The following is a 19,756-nucleotide window of genomic DNA, read 5'->3' on the forward strand; positions in this document are numbered from 1 at the left end:
AAAAATATGGCATGTCAAAAAAAATGACCAAAAAAAAGCAAGACTATAGTAAGGCAAAAATGTCAAAAAATGGCATGTCCCAAAAACAGCTGAAAACTGTTAAAAACTGCATAAAATAGCGTGCCGAAACACGCCATGGCATAGAATTTTGTTTTAAACGGCCAAAAAAAAAATATGGCATGTCAAAAAAATGACCAAAAAAGCAAGACTATAGTAAGGCAAAAATGTCAAAAAATGGCATGTCCCAAAAACAGCTTAAAACACTGCTAAAACTGCATAAAATAGCGTGCCGAAACACGCCATGGCATAGAATGATGCAAAAATGGCAAAAAAAAAATATGGCATGTCAAAAAAATGACCAAAAAAAAAAAAGCAAGACTATAGTAAGGCAAAAATGTCAAAAAAAAAAATGGCATGTCCCAAAAACAGCTGAAAACTGCTAAAAACTGCATAAAATAGCGTGCCGAAACACGCCATGGCATAGAATTTTGCAAAAAAAAGCCAAAAAAACACAAAAAAATGGCATGTCAAAAAAATGACCAAAAAAAAAAAAGCAAGACTATAGTAAGGCAAAAAATGTCAAAATGACATTTCCCAAAAACAGCTTAAAATAGTTGAAAACTGCATAAAATAGCGTGCCGAAACACGCCATGGCATAGAATTTGCAAAAAACGTAGCCAAAAATCACAAAAATATGGCATGTCAAAAAAAATGACCAAAAAAAAAAAAGCAAGACTATAGTAAGGCAAAAATGTCAAAAAATGGCATGTCCCAAAAACAGCTGAAAACTGCTAAAACTGCATAAAATAGCGTGCCGAAACACGCCATGGCATAGAATTTTGTGTTAAAACGTACAAAAAAAAATAATATGGCATGTCAAAAAAATGACCAAAAGAAAAAAAGCAAGACTATAGTAAGGCAAAAATGTCAAAAAATGTCATGTCCCAAAAACAGCTGAAAACTGCTGAAAACTGCATAAAATAGCGTGCCGAAACACGCCATGGCATGCATAGAATTTTGTTGCAAAAAATGGCCAAAAAAAAAAAAACAATATGGCATGTCAAAAAAAATGACCAAAAAAAAAAAGCAAGACTATAGTAAGGCAAAAATGTCAAAAAAAAATCATGTCCCAAAAACAGCTGAAAACTATTGAAAACTGCATAAAATAGCGTGCCGAAACACGCCATGGCATAGAATTTTGCAAAAACGTTCAAAAAAAAAAATAATATGACATGTCAAAAAAAACCAAAAAAAAAAAAAGCAAGACTATAGTAAGGCAAAAATGTCAAAAAATGACATGTCCAAAAACAGCTTAAAAACTGCTGAAAACCTGCATAAAATATAGTGTGCCGAAACACACCATGCCATGATAGAATGATTTGTTTAAAATGGCCAAAAAAAAACACAAATATGACATGTCCAAAAAATGACCACCAAAAAAAAAGCAAGACTATAGTAAGGCAAAAATGTCAAAAAAAAAATGGCATGTCCCAAAAACAGCTGAAAAAACTAAAAAAAAAACTGCATAAAATAGCGTGCCGAAACACGCCATGGCAAGAATTTTGCAAAAAACAGCAAAAAATCAACAAAAAAGCATGTCAAAAAAATGACCAAAAAAAAAAAAGCAAGACTATAGTAAGGCAAAAAAAAATGTAAAAAAATGACATTTCCCAAAAACAGCTTGAAATAGTTGCTAAACTGCATAAAATAGCGTGCCGAAACACGCCATGGCATAAGAATTTTGCAAAAACAGCCAAAAAACACCAAAATATATGCATGTCAAAAAAAAATGACCAAAAAAAAAAAAAGCAAGACTATAGTAAGGCAAAAATGTCAAAAAATGGCATGTCCCAAAAACAGCTGAAAACTGTTGAAAACTGCATAAAATAGCGTGCCGAAACACGCCATGGCATAGAATTTTGTTTAAAAACAGCAAAAACACAAAAATATGACATGTCAAAAAATGACCAAAAAAAAAAAGCAAGACTATAGTAAGGCAAAAATGTCAAAAAATGACATGTCCCAAAAACAGCTGAAAACTGCTAAAAACCTGCATAAAAAATAGCGTGCCGAAACACGCCATGGCATAGAATTTTGTTTAAACAGCCAAAAACACAAAAATATGGCATGTCAAAAAAATGACCAAAAAAAAAAAAGCAAGACTATAGTAGTAAGGCAAAAATGTCAAAAAAAATGACATGTCCCAAAAACAGCTGAAAACTGCTAAAACTGCATAAAATAGCGTGCCGAAACACGCCATGGCATAGAATTTTGTTTAAAACGTACAAAAAAAAAAATATGGCATGTCAAAAAAACCAAAAAAAAAAAAGCAAGACTATAGTAAGGCAAAAATGTCAAAAAATGGCATGTCCCAAAAACTTAAAATAGCTGAAAAAATAGTGCTAAAACTGCATAAAATAGCGTGCCGAAACACGCCATGGCATAAGAATGATGCAAAAATGGCCAAAAAAAAAAAAATCAAAATATGGCATGTCAAAAAATGAAAAAGAAAAAGCAAGACTATAGTAAGGCAAAAATGTCAAAAAAAAAATGGCATGTCCCAAAAACAGCTAAAAAACTGCTAAAACTGCATAAAATAGCGTGCCGAAACACGCCATGGCAAAGAATTTTGCAAAAACAGCAAAAACACACAAATATGACATGTCAAAAAAATGAAAAAAAAAAAAAAGCAAGACTATAGTAAGGCAAAAATGTCAAAAAATGACATTCCCCAAAAACAGCTTGAAAACTGCTAAAACTGCATAAAATAGCGTGCCGAAACACGCCATGGCATAGAATTTTGTTGCAAAAACAAAAAAACAAAAATACGACATGTCCAAAAAAATGACCAAAAAAAAAAAAAGCAAGACTATAGTAAGGCAAAAATGTCAAAAAATGACATTCCCCCAAAACAGCTTAAAAACTTGAAAACTGCATAAAATAGCGTGCCGTGCCGAAACACGCCATGGCAAAAATTTGCAAAAACGTACAAAAAACAAAAATATGGCATGTCAAAAAAATGACCAAAAAAAAAAAGCAAGACTATAGTAAGGCAAAAATGTCAAAAAATGACATGTCCCAAAAACAGCTGAAAACTGCTAAAACTGCATAAAATAGCGTGCCGAAACACGCCATGGCATAGAACGAATTTTGTTTTTAAACGTTCCAAAAACACAAAAATGACATGTCCAAAAAATGACCAAAAAAAAAAGCAAGACTATAGTAAGGCAAAAATGTCAAAAAATGACATGTCCCAAAAACAGCTTAAAACAGCTAAAACTGCATAAAATAGCGTGCCGAAACACACCATGGCAAAGAATTTGTTTAAAAAGCCAAAATCAAAAACAAAAATATGGCATGTCCAAAAAAATGACCAAAAAAAAAAGCAAGACTATAGTAAGGCAAAAATGAAAAAAATGACATGTCCCAAAAACAGCTGAAAACTGTTGAAAACTGCATAAAATAGCGTGCCGAAACACGCCATGGCATTTTGTGCAAAAAACGGCCAAAAACACAAAATATATGCATGTCCAAAAAATGACCAAAAAAAAAAGCAAGACTATAGTAAGGCAAAAATGTGAAAAAATGACATGTCCCAAAAACAGCTTAAAATACTGTTGAAAAACTGCATAAAATAGCGTGCCGAAACACGCCATGGCAAAGAATTTTGTTTAAAACAGCCAAAAACAAAATAATATGGCATGTCCAAAAAATGACCAAAAAAAAAAAGCAAGACTATAGTAAGGCAAAAATGTCAAAAAATGGCATGTCCCAAAAACAGCTGAAAACTGCTAAAAACTGCATAAAATAGCGTGCCGAAACACGCCATGGCATAGAATTTTGTTTTAAAAAACGTGCAAAAACAGCAAAAAAATGACATGAATAAAATGTCAAAAAAATGACCAAAAAAAAAAGCAAGACTATAGTAAGGCAAAATGTCAAAAAAATGACATTTCCCAAAAACAGCTGAAAACTGTTGAAAAACCTGCATAAAATAGCGTGCCGAAACACGCCATGGCATAGAATTTTGTTTAAACGCCAAAAAACACAAAAAATATGACATGTCAAAAAATGACCAAAAAAGCAAGGCTATAGTAAGGCAAAAATGTCAAAAAATGTCATGTCCCAAAAACAGCTGAAAACTGTTGAAAACTGCATAAAATAGCGTGCCGAAACACGCCATGGCATAGAATTTTGCAAAAAAACGGCCAAAAACACCAAAAATGACATGTCCAAAAAAATGACCAAAAAAAAAAAAGCAAGACTATAGTAAGGCAAAAATGTCAAAAAATGTCATGTCCCAAAAACAGCTGAAAACTGCTAAAAAACTGCATAATAAAATAGCGTGCCGAAACACGCCATGGCAAAGAATTTTGTTTAAAACGGCCAAAAACACAAAAATATGACATGTCCAAAAAATGACCAAAAAAAAAAAGCAAGACTATAGTAAGGCAAAAATGTCAAAAAATGGCATGTCCCAAAAACTGCTGCTTAAAAACTGCTAAAACTGCATAAAATAGCGTGCCGAAACACGCCATGGCATAGAATTTGTTTAAAAACAGCAAAAAACAACAAAATATGCATGTCAAAAAAATGACCAAAAGAAAAAAAGCAAGACTATAGTAAGGCAAAAATGTCAAAAAATGACATTTCCCAAAAAACTGCTTAAAACTGCTGAAAACTGCATAAAATAGCGTGCCGAAACACGCCATGGCATAGAATGATGCAAAAAAAACGGCAAAAAAACACAAAAATATGCATGTCAAAAAAAATGACCAAAAAAAAAAAAGCAAGACTATAGTAAGGCAAAAATGTCAAAAAATGACATGTCCCAAAAACAGCTGAAAACTGCTTGAAAACTGCATAAAATAGCGTGCCGAAACACGCCATGGCATAGAAAGATGCAAAAAACGTTCCAAAAAACACAAATATATGACATGTCCAAAAAATGACCAAAAAAAAAAAAGCAAGACTATAGTAAGGCAAAAATGTGCAAAAAATGACATGTCCCAAAAACAGCTTAAAAACTGTTGAAAAACTGCATAAAATAGCGTGCCGAAACACGCCATGGCATAGAATTTTGCAAAAAACAGCCAAAAACAAAAATATGACATGTCCAAAAAAAATGACCAAAAAAAAAAAAGCAAGACTATAGTAAGGCAAAAATGTCAAAAAAAAAATGACATTTCCCAAAAACAGCTTAAAACTGCTTGAAAACTGCATAAAATAGCGTGCCGAAACACGCCATGGCATAAGAATTTTGTTAAAAAACGTACAAAAACACAAAATATGCATGTCAAAAAAATGACCAAAAGAAAAAAAAAGCAAGACTATAGTAAGGCAAAAATGTCAAAAAATGGCATGTCCCAAAAAACAGCTGAAAACTGCTAAAACTGCATAAAATAGCGTGCCGAAACACGCCATGGCATGAATTTTGTTTAAACGGCAAAAACACACATTTTGCATGTCAAAAATGACCAAAAAAATGAAAAAAAAAAAGCAAGGCTATAGTAAGGCAAAAATGTCAAAAAATGTGTCCCAAAAACTGCTGAAAACTGCTAAAAACCTGCATAAAATAGCGTGCCGAAACACGCCATGGCAAAGAATTTTGTTTAAAAACGTATAAAAACAAAAATATATGACATGTCCAAAAAATGACCAAAAAAAAAAAAGCAAGACTATAGTAAGGCAAAAATGTCAAAAAATGCATGTTTTGTGGTATTCCTCTGTGTTTGGGTCATTGTAAAAAACTGTAAAAAACTGCTAAAACCTGCAAAAATAAATAGCGTGAAAAAAATGACCGAAAACGCCTATAGTAAAGCAAAAATGTCAAAAAATGACATGTTCAAAAAAAAAGCTGAAAACAGCCGAAATGCATAAAATAGCGTGCCGAAACATGCTATGTAAAAATGCAAAAACGGCCAAAACACACAATAAATGGCATGTCCAAAAAAATGACCGAAAAAAAAAGACTATAGTAAGGCAAAAATGTCAAAAAATGTCATTCCCAAAAACTGCTGAAAACTGCTAAAAACTGCATAAAATAGCGTGCCGAAACACGCCATGGCAAAGAATTTTGTTTAAACGGCCAAAAACACCAAAAAATATGACATGTCCAAAAAATGACCAAAAAAAAAAAGCAAGACTATAGTAAGGCAAAAATGTCAAAAAATGACATGTCCCAAAAACAGCTGCTGAAAACTGCTAAAACTGCATAAAATAGCGTGCCGAAACACGCCATGGCAAAATGAATTTTGTTTAAAAAAACGGCCAAAAAAATCACAAAATATGACATGTCCAAAAAAATGACCAAAAAAAAAAAGCAAGACTATAGTAAGGCAAAAATGTCAAAAAATGACATGTCCCAAAAACAGCTGAAAAACTGCAAAACTGCATAAAATAGCGTGCCGAAACACGCCATGGCAAGAATTTTGTTTAAAACGTTCAAAATCAAAAAATATGACATGTCAAAAAAATGACCGAAAAAAAGCAAGACTATAGTAAGGCAAAAATGTCAAAAAATGTCATTTCCCAAAAACAGCTGAAAAACTGCTAAAAACTGCATAAATAGCGTGCCGAAACACGCCATGGCAAAGAATTTTGTGCAAAACCTAACAAAAAAAAACAAAAAATATGACATGTCCAAAAAAATGACCAAAAGAAAAAAAAGCAAGACTATAGTAAGGCAAAAATGTGCAAAAAATGATTCCCAAAAACAGCTGAAAACTGCTGAAAACTGCATAAAATAGCGTGCCGAAACACGCCATGGCATAGAATTTTGTTTAAAAAAGGCCAAAAAAACAAAAATATGACATGTCAAAAAAATGACCAAAAAAAAAAAAGCAAGACTATAGTAAGGCAAAAATGTCAAAATGTCATGTCCCAAAAACAGCTGAAAACTGCTAAAAACCTGCATAAAATAGCGTGCCGAAACACGCCATGGCATAGAATTTTGTTTAAACAGCCAAAAAAACACAAAAATATGACATGTCCAAAAAATGACCAAAAAAAAAAAAGCAAGACTATAGTAAGGCAAAAATGTCAAAAAATGTCATGTCCCAAAAACTGCTGAAAACTGCTAAAACCTGCATAAAATAGCGTGCCGAAACACGCCATGGCATAAGAATTTTGCAAAAACAGCAAAAAACACAAAATATATGACATGTCCAAAAAATGACCAAAAAAAAAAAAGCAAGACTATAGTAAGGCAAAAATGTCAAAAAATGACATTCCCAAAAACAGCTGAAAAACTGTTGAAAACTGCATAAAATAGCGTGCCGAAACACGCCATGGCATAGAATTTTGTTTAAAAACAGCAAAAAACAAAAATATGCATGTCCAAAAAAATGACCAAAAAAAAAAAAAGCAAGACTATAGTAAGGCAAAAATGTCAAAAAAAAAAAATGTCATTTCCCAAAAACAGCTGAAAAACTGCTAAAAACTGCATAAAATAGCGTGCCGAAACACGCCATGGCAAAGAATTTTGTTGCAAAACGTTCAGCAAAAAACAACAAAAAATATGCATGTCCAAAAAAATGACCAAAAAAAAAAAAAGCAAGACTATAGTAAGGCAAAAAAATGTCAAAAAATGTGCATTTCCCAAAAACAGCTGAAAAAACTGCTAAAACCTGCATAAAATAGCGTGCCGAAACACGCCATGGCAAAAATTTTGTTTAAAACCAAAAAACACCAAAAAATATGACATGTCCAAAAAAATGACCAAAAAAAAAAGCAAGACTATAGTAAGGCAAAAATGTCAAAAAATGTCATGTCCCAAAAACTGCTGAAAACTGCTAAAACTGCATAAAATAGCGTGCCGAAACACGCCATGGCATAGAATTTTGTTTAAAAAACAGGCAAAAACACAAAAAATATGACATGTCCAAAAAATGACCAAAAAAAAAAAAAGCAAGACTATAGTAAGGCAAAAATGTCAAAAAATGACATTCCCAAAAACTGCTGAAAACTGTAAAAAACTGCATAAAATAGCGTGCCGAAACACGCCATGGCATAGAATTTGCAACTTAAACGGCCAAAAACACAAAAATATGACATGTCCAAAAAATGACCAAAAAAAAAAAGCAAGACTATAGTAAGGCAAAAATGTCAAAAAATGTCATGTCCCAAAAACAGCTGAAAACTGCTAAAAAACTGCATAAAATAGCGTGCCGAAACACGCCATGGCATAAGAATGATTTTGTTTAAAAAATGCAAAAACACAAAAATATGACATGTCCAAAAAAAATGACCAAAAAAAAAAAAAGCAAGACTATAGTAAGGCAAAAATGTCAAAAAATGTCATTTCCAAAAACTGCTGAAAACTGCTAAAACCTGCATAAAATAGCGTGCCGAAACACGCCATGGCATAGAATTTTGTTTAAAAACGGCCAAAATCACAAAAATATGACATGTCCAAAAAAAAAATGACCAAAAAGCAAGACTATAGTAAGGCAAAAATGTCAAAAAATGTCATTCCCAAAAACAGCTGAAAACTGTTGCTAAAACTGCATAAAATAGCGTGCCGAAAACACGCCATGGCAAAGAATTTTGTTTTAAAAACGTACAAAAAACACAAAAATATGACATGTCCAAAAAATGACCAAAAGAAAAAAAAAAGCAAGACTATAGTAAGGCAAAAATGTCAAAAAATGACATTTCCCAAAAACAGCTGAAAAACTGCTAAAACTGCATAAAATAGCGTGCCGAAACACGCCATGGCAAAGAATTTTGTTGCAAAAAACGTTCAAAAACACAAAAATATGACATGTCCAAAAAATGACCGAAAAAAAAAGCAAGACTATAGTAAGGCAAAAATGTCAAAAAATGTCATTTCCCAAAAACAGCTGAAAAACTGCTGTTAAAACTGCATAAAATAGCGTGCCGAAACACGCCATGGCATAGAATTTTGTTTAAAAACGTTTGCCAAAAACAAAATAATATGACATGTCCAAAAAAATGACCAAAAAAAAAAAAGCAAGACTATAGTAAGGCAAAAATGTCAAAAAATGACATGTCCCAAAAACAGCTGAAAAACTGCTAAAACCTGCATAAAATAGCGTGCCGAAACACGCCATGGCAAAGAATTTTGTTTAAACCTTCAAAAATCACAAAAAAAGACATGTCCAAAAAAAAATGACCAAAAGAAAAAAAGCAAGGACTATAGTAAGGCAAAATGTCAAAAAATGACATGTCCCAAAAACAGCTGAAAAACTGCTAAAACTGCATAAAATAGCGTGCCGAAACACGCCATGGCATAAGAATTTTGTTTAAACGTTTGAAAAACACAAAAATATGACATGTCCAAAAAATGACCAAAAAAAAAAAAGCAAGACTATAGTAAGGCAAAAAATGTCAAAAAATGTCATTTCCCCAAAAACAGCTGAAAAAAACTGCTAAAACTGCATAAAATAGCGTGCCGAAACACGCCATGGCATAGAATTTTGTGTTTAAACAGCAAAAAAAACAAAAATATGACATGTCCAAAAAAATGACCAAAAGAAAAAAAAGCAAGACTATAGTAAGGCAAAAATGTCAAAAAAAAAGACATTTCCCAAAAACAGCTGAAAAACTGCTAAAACCTGCATAAAATAGCGTGCCGAAACACACGCCATGGCATAGAATTTTGTTTAAAAACGTTCAAAAAACACAAAAATATGGCATGTCCAAAAAATGACCAAAAAAAAAAAAGACTATAGTAAGGCAAAATGTCAAAAAATGTCATGTCCCAAAAACAGCTGAAAACTGCTAAAAACTGCATAAAAAAATAGCGTGCCGAAACACGCCATGGCATAGAATTTTGTTTAAAAACGTGGCCAAAAACAAAAATATGACATGTCAAAAAAATGACCAAAAAAAAAAAAAATGCAAGAAATAGTAAGGCAAAAATGTGCAAAAAATGTCATGTTCCCAAAAACTGCTGAAAACTGCTAAAACCTGCATAAAATAGCGTGCCGAAACACGCGCCATGGCAAAGAATTTTGTTTAAACGTACAAAAACACTCAAAAATATGACATGTCCAAAAAATGACCAAAAAAAAAAAAAAAGCAAGACTATAGTAAGGCAAAAATGTCAAAAAATGACATGTTCCCAAAAAAAAGCTGAAAACACTAAAAACTGCATAAAATAGCGTGCCGAAACACGCCATGGCAGAATTTTGTTGCAAAACGGCCAAAAACACAAAATATGACATGTCCAAAAAATGACCAAAAAAAAAAAGCAAGACTATAGTAAGGCAAAAATGTCAAAAAATGTCATTTCCCAAAAACTGCTGAAAACTGCTAAAAACTGCATAAAATAGCGTGCCGAAACACGCCATGGCAAAGAATTTTGTTTAAAAACGTAAAAATCACAAAAATATGACATGTCCAAAAAAATGACCAAAAAAAAAAAAGCAAGACTATAGTAAGGCAAAAATGTCAAAAAATGACATTCCCAAAAACTGCTGAAAACTGCTAAAAACTGCATAAAATAGCGTGCCGAAACACGCCATGGCATAGAATTGATTGCAAAAACGTACCAAAAACACAAAAAATATGACATGTCCAAAAAAATGACCAAAAAAAAAAAAGCAAGACTATAGTAAGGCAAAAATGTCAAAAAATGACATTTCCCAAAAACAGCTGAAAACTGCTAAAACTGCATAAAATAGCGTGCCGAAACACGCCATGGCAAAGAATTTTGTTTAAACGTTCAAAAACACAAAAAATATGACATGTCCAAAAAAAAATGACCAAAAAAAAAAAAGCAAGACTATAGTAAGGCAAAAATGTCAAAAAATGACATGTCCCAAAAACTGCTGAAAACTGCTAAAACCTGCATAAAATAGCGTGCCGAAACACGCCATGGCATAGAATTTTGTTTAAAACGTTCAAAAATCACAAAAATATGACATGTCCAAAAAATGACCAAAAAAAAAAAAAAGCAAGACTATAGTAAGGCAAAAATGTCAAAAAATGACATGTCCCAAAAACAGCTGAAAACTGCTGAAAACTGCATAAAATAGCGTGCCGAAACACGCCATGGCATAGAATTTTGTTTAAACGTTTGAAAAAACACCAAAAATATGACATGTCCAAAAAAATGACCAAAAAAAAAAAAGCAAGACTATAGTAAGGCAAAAATGTCAAAAAAATGTCATTTCCCAAAAACAGCTGAAAACTGCTAAAACTGCATAAAATAGCGTGCCGAAACACGCCATGGCATAGAAATTTTGTTTAAACGCCAAAAACACAAAAATATGACATGTCAAAACCAAAAAACCGAAAAAGCAAAGACTATAGTAAGGCAAAAATGTCAAAAAAATGTCATTCCCAAAAAAGCTGCTGAAAACTGCTAAAACTGCATAAAATAGCGTGCCGAAACACGCCATGGCATAGAATTTTGCAAAAACAGCAAAAAACAAAAAATATGACATGTCCAAAAAATGACCAAAAGAAAAAAAGCAAGACTATAGTAAGGCAAAAATGTCAAAAAATGTCATTCCCAAAAACAGCTGAAAACTGCTAAAAACTGCATAAAATAGCGTGCCGAAACACGCCATGGCAAGAATTTTGTTTAAACGCCAAAAAACAAAATATATGACATGTCCAAAAAATGACCAAAAAAAAAAAGCAAGACTATAGTAAGGCAAAAATGTCAAAAAATGTCATTTCCCAAAAACAGCTGAAAACTGCTGAAAACCGCATAAAATAGCGTGCCGAAACACGCCATGGCATGGAATTTTGCAAAAACAGCAAAAAAAAATCACAAATAATATGACATGTCCAAAAAAAATGACCAAAAGAAAAAAAGCAAGACTATAGTAAGGCAAAAAAAAAAAAAAAAAATGTGAATTCCCAAAAACTGCTATAGAAAAACTGCTAAAACCTGCATAAAATATAGCGTGCCGAAACATGTTTAGCGTGCGAAACACCCATGGCAAAGAATTTTTTGCAAAAAAAAGCCAAAAACACAAAAATATGCATGTCCAAAAAAATGACCGAAAAAAAAAAAGCAAGACTATAGTAAGGCAAAAATGTCAAAAAATGACATGTCCCAAAAAAGCTGAAAACAGCCGAAAAACCTGCATAAAATAGCGTGCCGAAACACGCCATGGCAAAGAATTTGCAAAAACGGCCAAAAAACAAAAATATGATGCATGTCCAAAAAATGACCAAAAAAAAAAAAGCAAGACTATAGTAAGGCAAAAATGTGAAAAAATGTCATTTCCCAAAAACAGCTGAAAACTGCTAAAACTGCATAAAATAGCGTGCCGAAACACGCCATGGCATAGAATGATGCAAAAAACGCCAAAAAAACCACAAAAATATGATGTCAAAAAAATGACCAAAAAAAAAAGCAAGACTATAGTAAGGCAAAAATGTCAAAAAATGACATGTCCCAAAAACAGCTGAAAAACTGCTGAAAACTGCATAAAATAGCGTGCCGAAACACGCCATGGCATAGAAATTTGCAAAAACGTTTGAAAACAAAAAATATGGCATGTCAAAAAAAACCAAAAAAAAAAAAGCAAGACTATAGTAAGGCAAAAATGTCAAAAAATGACATGTCCCAAAAACAGCTTAAAACTGCTAAAACTGCATAAAATAGCGTGCCGAAACACGCCATGGCATAGAATGATGTTTAAAAAACGTGGCCAAAAAACAAAAATATGGCATGTCCAAAAAAAATGACCAAAAAAAAAAAGCAAGACTATAGTAAGGCAAAAATGTCAAAAAATGTCATGTCCCAAAAACAGCTGAAAACTGTTGTAAACTGCATAAAATAGCGTGCCGAAACACACGCCATGGCATAGAATTTTGTTTAAAAACAGCAAAAAAACAAAAATATGGCATGTCAAAAAAATGACCGAAAAAAGCAAGACTATAGTAAGCAAAAAAAATGTCAAAAAATGGCATTCCCAAAAACTGCTTAAAACTGCTTGAAAACTGCATAAAATAGCGTGCCGAAAACACGCCATGGCAAAGAATTTTGTTTAAAAACTGGCAAAAAAACAACAAAATATGACATGTCAAAAAAATGACCAAAAGAAAAAAAGCAAGACTATAGTAAGGCAAAAAATGTCAAAAAATGACATTTCCCAAAAAACAGCTTAAAACTGCTAAAAAACTGCATAAAATAGCGTGCCGAAACACGCCATGGCATAGAATGATGTTTAAACGCCAAAAACACAAAAAATATGGCATGTCCAAAAAATGACCAAAAAAAAAAGCAAGACTATAGTAAGGCAAAAATGTCAAAAAATGTCATGTCCCAAAAACAGCTGCTAAAAACTGTTGAAAACTGCATAAAATAGCGTGCCGAAACACGCCATGGCATAAGAATTTTGATGCAAACGTTTGAAATCGGCCAAAAAAAATGAATGTCAAAATATGAAAAAAAAATGACCGAAAAAAGCAAGACTATAGTAAGGCAAAAAATGTCAAAAAATGACATGTCCCAAAAACAGCTGAAAACTGCTGAAAACTGCATAAAATAGCGTGCCGAAACACGCCATGGCATTTAATTTTGCAAAAACGGCCAAAAAAAACAACAAAATATGACATGTCAAAAAAATGACCAAAAGAAAAAAAGCAAGACTATAGTAAGGCAAAAAAATGTCAAAAAATGACATTTCCCAAAAACAGCTGAAAACTGCTAAAAACTGCATAAAATAGCGTGCCGAAACACGCCATGGCATAAGAAGATGCAAAAACGCCAAAAACACAAAAAATGGCATGTCAAAAAAAATGACCAAAAAAAAAAAAAAAAGACTATAGTAAGGCAAAAATGTCAAAAAATGACATGTCCCAAAAACAGCTAAAAACTGTTGAAAACTGCATAAAATAGCGTGCCGAAACACGCCATGGCATAGAATGATGTTTAAAAACGACCAAAAAACAGCATAATATGGTATGTCAAAAAAATGACCAAAAAAAAAAAAGCAAGACTATAGTAAGGCAAAAATGTCAAAAAATGACATGTCCCAAAAACAGCTTAAAACTGTTGAAAACTGCATAAAATAGCGTGCCGAAACACGCCATGGCATAGAATTTTGTTTAAAACGGCCAAAAACAGCATAATATGACATGTCAAAAAAATGACCAAAAAAAAAAAGCAAGACTATAGTAAGGCAAAAATGTCAAAAAATGACATGTCCCAAAAAACAGCTTAAAACTGTTGAAAACTGCATAAAATAGCGTGCCGAAACACGCATGGCATAGAATTTTGCAAAAAAAACGGCCAAAAAAAAAAAATATGACATGTCCAAAAAAAATGACCGAAAAAAAGCAAGACTATAGTAAGGCAAAAAATGTAAAAAATGACATGTCCCAAAAACAGCTGAAAACTGCTGAAAACTGCATAAAATAGCGTGCCGAAACACGCCATGGCATAGAATTTTGCAAAAATGGCCAAAAACAACAAAAATATGGCATGTCAAAAAAATGACCAAAAAAAAAAAAGCAAGACTATAGTAAGGCAAAAATGTCAAAAAATGACATGTCCCAAAAACAGCTAAAAACTGTTGAAAACTGCATAAAATAGCGTGCCGAAACACGCCATGGCATAGAACGATGCAAAAATGGCCAAAAACAACAAAATATGGCATGTCAAAAAAAAAAGAAAAAAAAAAAGCAAGACTATAGTAAGGCAAAAATGTGAAAAAATGACATTTCCCAAAAACAGCTAAAAACTGTTGAAAACTGCATAAAAATAGCGTGCCGAAACACGCCCATGGCATAGAATTTGTTTAAAACGGCCAAAAACAAAAACAAAATGGCATGTCAAAAAATGACCAAAAAAAAAAAGCAAGACTATAGTAAGGCAAAAATGTCAAAAAATGACATTTCCCAAAAACAGCTGAAAAAACTGCTAAAACTGCATAAAATAGCGTGCCGAAACACGCCATGGCATAGAATTTTGCAAAAAAAAACGTTTGAAAAACACACAAAAAATATGACATGTCAAAAAAAAACCAAAAGAAAAAAAGCAAGACTATAGTAAGGCAAAAAATGTCAAAAAATGTCATGTCCCAAAAAACAACTAAAAACTGTTGAAAACTGCATAAAATAGCGTGCCGAAACATGCCATGGCATTTTGTTTAAACGATGCAAAAACAGGCAAAAAAAAAACACATAATAATGCATGTCAAAAAAATGAAAAAAAGCAAGACTATAGTAAGGCAAAAATGTAAAAAAAAAATGACATTTCCCAAAAACAACTTAAAATAGTTGAAAACTGCATAAAAAATAGCGTGCCGAAACACGCCATGGCAAATAGAACGATGCAGGAAAAACCAAAAAATCAGCATAAATGGCATGTCAAAAAAATGACCAAAAAAAAAAGCAAGACTATAGTAAGGCAAAAATGTCAAAAAATGACATGTCCCAAAAACAGCTAAAAAAACTGTTGAAAACTGCATGCAAAAATAGCGTGCCGAAACACATGCCATGGCATAGAATGATGTAAAAAAAACGACCAAAAAAATAATATGGTGTTCTGTCAAAAAATGACCGAAAAAAAAGCAAGACTATAGTAAGGCAAAAATGTCAAAAAATGACATGTCCCAAAAACAGCTTAAAACTAGTTGAAAACTGCATAAAATAGCGTGCCGAAACACGCCATGGCATAGAATGATGCAAAACGGCCAAAAACAAAAAAATACAGCATGTCCAAAAAATGACCGAAAAAAAAAAAAAAGCAAGACTATAGTAAGGCAAAAAATGTAAAAAATGACATGTCCCAAAAACAGCTAAAAACTGTTGAAAACTGCATAAAATACCGTGCGGAAACACGCCATGGCATAGAATTTGCAAAAATGGCCAAAACACAACAGAATATGGCATGTCAAAAAAAAAAAAATAGAAAAAGCAAGACTATAGTAAGGCAAAAATGTCAAAAAATGACATTTCCCAAAAACAGCTAAAAAAAAACTGTTGAAAACTGCATAAAATAGCGTGCCGAAACACGCCATGGCATAGAATTTTGCAAAAAACGGCCAAAAACAACAAAAATGGCACATGTCAAAAAAATGACCAAAAAAGCAAGACTATAGTAAGGCAAAAATGTCAAAAAATGACATGTCCCAAAAAACAGCTTAAAAAATAGTTGAAAAACTGCATAAAATAGTGTGCCGAAACACGCCATGGCATAGAACGATGCAACAATGGCCAAAAACAACAGAATATGGCATGTCAAAAAAAAAACGATAGAAAAAAAAAAGCAAGACTATAGTAAGGTAAAAATGTCAAAAAATGACATGTCCCAAAAACAGCTTAAAATAGTTGAAACTGCATAAAATAGCGTGCCGAAACATGCCATGGCATTTAATGATGCAAAACAGGCAAAAAAACAACATAATATGGCATGTCAAAAAAATGACCGAAAAAGCAAGACTATAGTAAGGCAAAAAATGTAAAAAAAAAAATGACACATCCAAAAAACAACTTAAAATAGTTGAAAACTGCATAAAATAGCGTGCCGAAACATGCCATGGCATAGAACGATGCAAATGGCCAAAAACAGCATAACATGGCATGTCAAGAAAATGACCAAAAAAAAAAAAAGCAAGACTATAGTAAGGCAAAAATGTCAAAAAATGACATGTCCCAAAAACAGCTTAAAACTAGTTGAAAACTGCATAAAATAGCGTGCTGAAACACGCCATGGCATAGAATGATGCAACAAACGGCCAAAAAAAAAAAAATACAGCATATTTAAAAAATGACCAAAAAAGCAAGACTATAGTAAGGCAAAAAATGTAAAAAATGACATGTCCCAAAAACAGCTAAAAACTGTTGAAAACTGCATAAAATACCGTGCGGACACATGCCATGGCATAGAACGATGCAACAATGGCCAAAAACAACAGAATATGGCATGTCAAAAAAAAAAAAAAGATAGAAAAAAGCAAGACTATAGTAAGGCAAAAATGTAAAAAAAAATGACACATCCCAAAAACAGCTTAAAATAGTTGAAAACTGCATAAAATAGCGTGCCGAAACACGCGATGGCATAGAACAACTCAGGAATGGCCAAAAACACAATAAATAGGGAGGTGGAAAAAATGACCAAAAAAAAAACAAGACTATAGTAAGGCAAAAAATGTCAAAAATCACATGTCCCAAAACCAGCTGAAAAGTTTTCAAAACTGCATAAAATAGTGTGCCAAGACATGCCATACCATAGAACGATGCAAAAAAGGAAAAAAAAAACAACATAATTGCGCATGTCAAAAAAATAACCGCAAAAGCAAGACTATAGTAAGGCGAAAATTTCAAAAAAATGACATGTTCCAAGAAAGGCTGAAATTAGTCGAAAACTGATTAAAATACCGTGCAGTGACACGCCATGGCGTAGAATGAAGCAGGATCGGTCAAAATCACCATAATTTTTGCATGTCAAAAAATGACCAAAAAAGCAAGATTACAGTAAGGCAAAAATGTCAAAAAATAACATGTCCCAAAAACAGCTTTAAACAGCTAAAAACTGCATAAAATAGCTTGCCGAGACACGCCATGGCATAGAATGATGCTAAAACAGCAAAAAACAAGATAATATGACGTCAAAAAAATGACCCAAAAAGCAAGACTATAGTAAGGTGAAAAATGTCAAAAAATGACATGTTCCAAAAACAGCTGAAAACAGTTGAAAACTGGACAAAATAGTAGTGTGCCGAGACATACCAAAGTCTAGATTGTTGCTAAAACACCCAAAACCACAATAATATGGCATGTCCACAAAAACGACCCAAAATGCTATACTATATTATGGCGAAAATTTAAAAGAAATAACATGTCGCAAAAGAAGCTGAAAACCACATAAAATAAAGTGCTGAGACACGCCATTGCAAAGATTATTGCAAAAACAGCCAATAACAACTTAACATGGCATCTTGGAAAAAAAAAAAAAAAAAAAAAGTGGAAAAGCCATACTATAGTGTTGGGGAAAAAGTCAAAAAATGACGTTCCAAAAACAGCTAAAAACTGCACAAAGTCGCATGCCAAGACATGCCTTAGCATAGATTGTTGCAACAACAGCCAAAAACACCTTAATATTGCATGTTAAAAAAACAAGTGAAAAAGCCATGCTATAGTATTGGGAAAAATGTCAAAAAATGATGTCCCAAAAGCAGATGAAAAAGACTGAAGACCACATAAAACAGTATGCTAAGATACGCCATAGCATAGATTGTCGCTAAAAACACAGCCCTAAACACCATAATACTGCATGTGGAAAGATCTACCCAAAATGTCATACTATAGTATTGAGAAAAATGTAAAAAAAAAAAAAAAAAAAAAGACCTCCCAAAAACAGCTGAAAACCACATTAAATAGCGTGCCGAGATACGACATAACATAGATTGTTGCAAAAACAGCCAAAAACACAATAATACTGCATGTCCAAAAATTGACCCAAAATGCTTTAATATATCATGGCGAAAATTGTCAAAAAATAACATGTCCCAAAAGCAGCTGAAAACAGCACAAAATAGAGTGCTGAGACACGCCATTATGTAGATTGTTCCAAAATGCCAAACACACCATAATATGGTATTCCCAGATCCTGGCTGCAAACTTGGCTGGGCCTGATCACGGTGATAGCTGTGCTGGTGCTGTGATCCTGCCTTTGGTTGTGCTCGTGCTGTGGCTGCACTGATTCTATACCGCCAGCTCGCCCTGATCATGTCCCTGGTTTTGCTGTTGCTGCGGTCCTGTCTGAAGCTACGCCTTGTGTTGTGGGTACTGGTCCTGGACCTTCTTCTGCCATTATTAAGAATCACGCCTCCACTATCAATATACGCACAGGACTCTTATCAACACCCGCAATATTTGCACACAACATAACATGCTGTCATAGTGTGCATTTAGTAATTTTACAACTATCATTATCATAGCATGACATGCATTTGTTCGCATCATCCTCTGGCGCTCTTCCAAAGGTTTCTTCCAGTTTTTTTCCCCGTTTAAGGGGGGATTTTTTGGGGGGGTTCCATAGGTGATTTGAGGGTCTAAAGGCAGAGGGATGTCATATACTGTAAAACCCTCTGAGGCAAACTGTGTTTACCAAAAATGCCACACAATGGCAAAAAATTTCATAAAATGGTACGTCCCCAAAACAGCTAAAAACCAGATAAAATAAAGTGTTAAGACACACCATAGCATAGAATGTTGAAAACAGACAAAAAACACCATCATATGGCCTGTCGAAAAAATGCCCCCAACATGTCATACTATAGTATGGTGAAAAATTTCAAAATAAATCAGGTCCAAAAAACAGCTATTAACCTAAAAAAAATGGCATGCCGAGACACAACATAGCATAGGATGTTGCAAAAATGGCCAGAAACACTATAACATAGCGTGTCGTGAACACAACAGAAAACCTCACAGTATAAAATCATCACACTATCATTATAGTATATGTAAGATAAAAACATAATAGCAAGCTGTTAAAAATATAATGAAAATTCATAATGTAGTATATCCATAAATATATGATGAAAAAGCCCTATTATAGTATGTACAGTAATCAAATAATATTAAAAAAACATTCATACTACAGAATGTTAAAAATAGTAGAAAAAGGTCATAGTATAGCATGCCATTAAAAATACTACAAAAAAGTCACAGTATAGTTTATCATTAAAAACATGATTAAAATGTCATAGTATGTTATGCTGTTAAAAATACTACAAACAAGTTATACTATAGTTTAGTTTATTTGGATGCTAACACCAAAGTTTCAGCTTATCTTTCGACAAATAAAACATACAAT

This window comes from Plectropomus leopardus, chromosome 8 (genome assembly GCF_008729295.1).
Source record: "Plectropomus leopardus isolate mb chromosome 8, YSFRI_Pleo_2.0, whole genome shotgun sequence".
NCBI classification, from domain to species: domain Eukaryota; kingdom Metazoa; phylum Chordata; class Actinopteri; order Perciformes; family Serranidae; genus Plectropomus; species Plectropomus leopardus.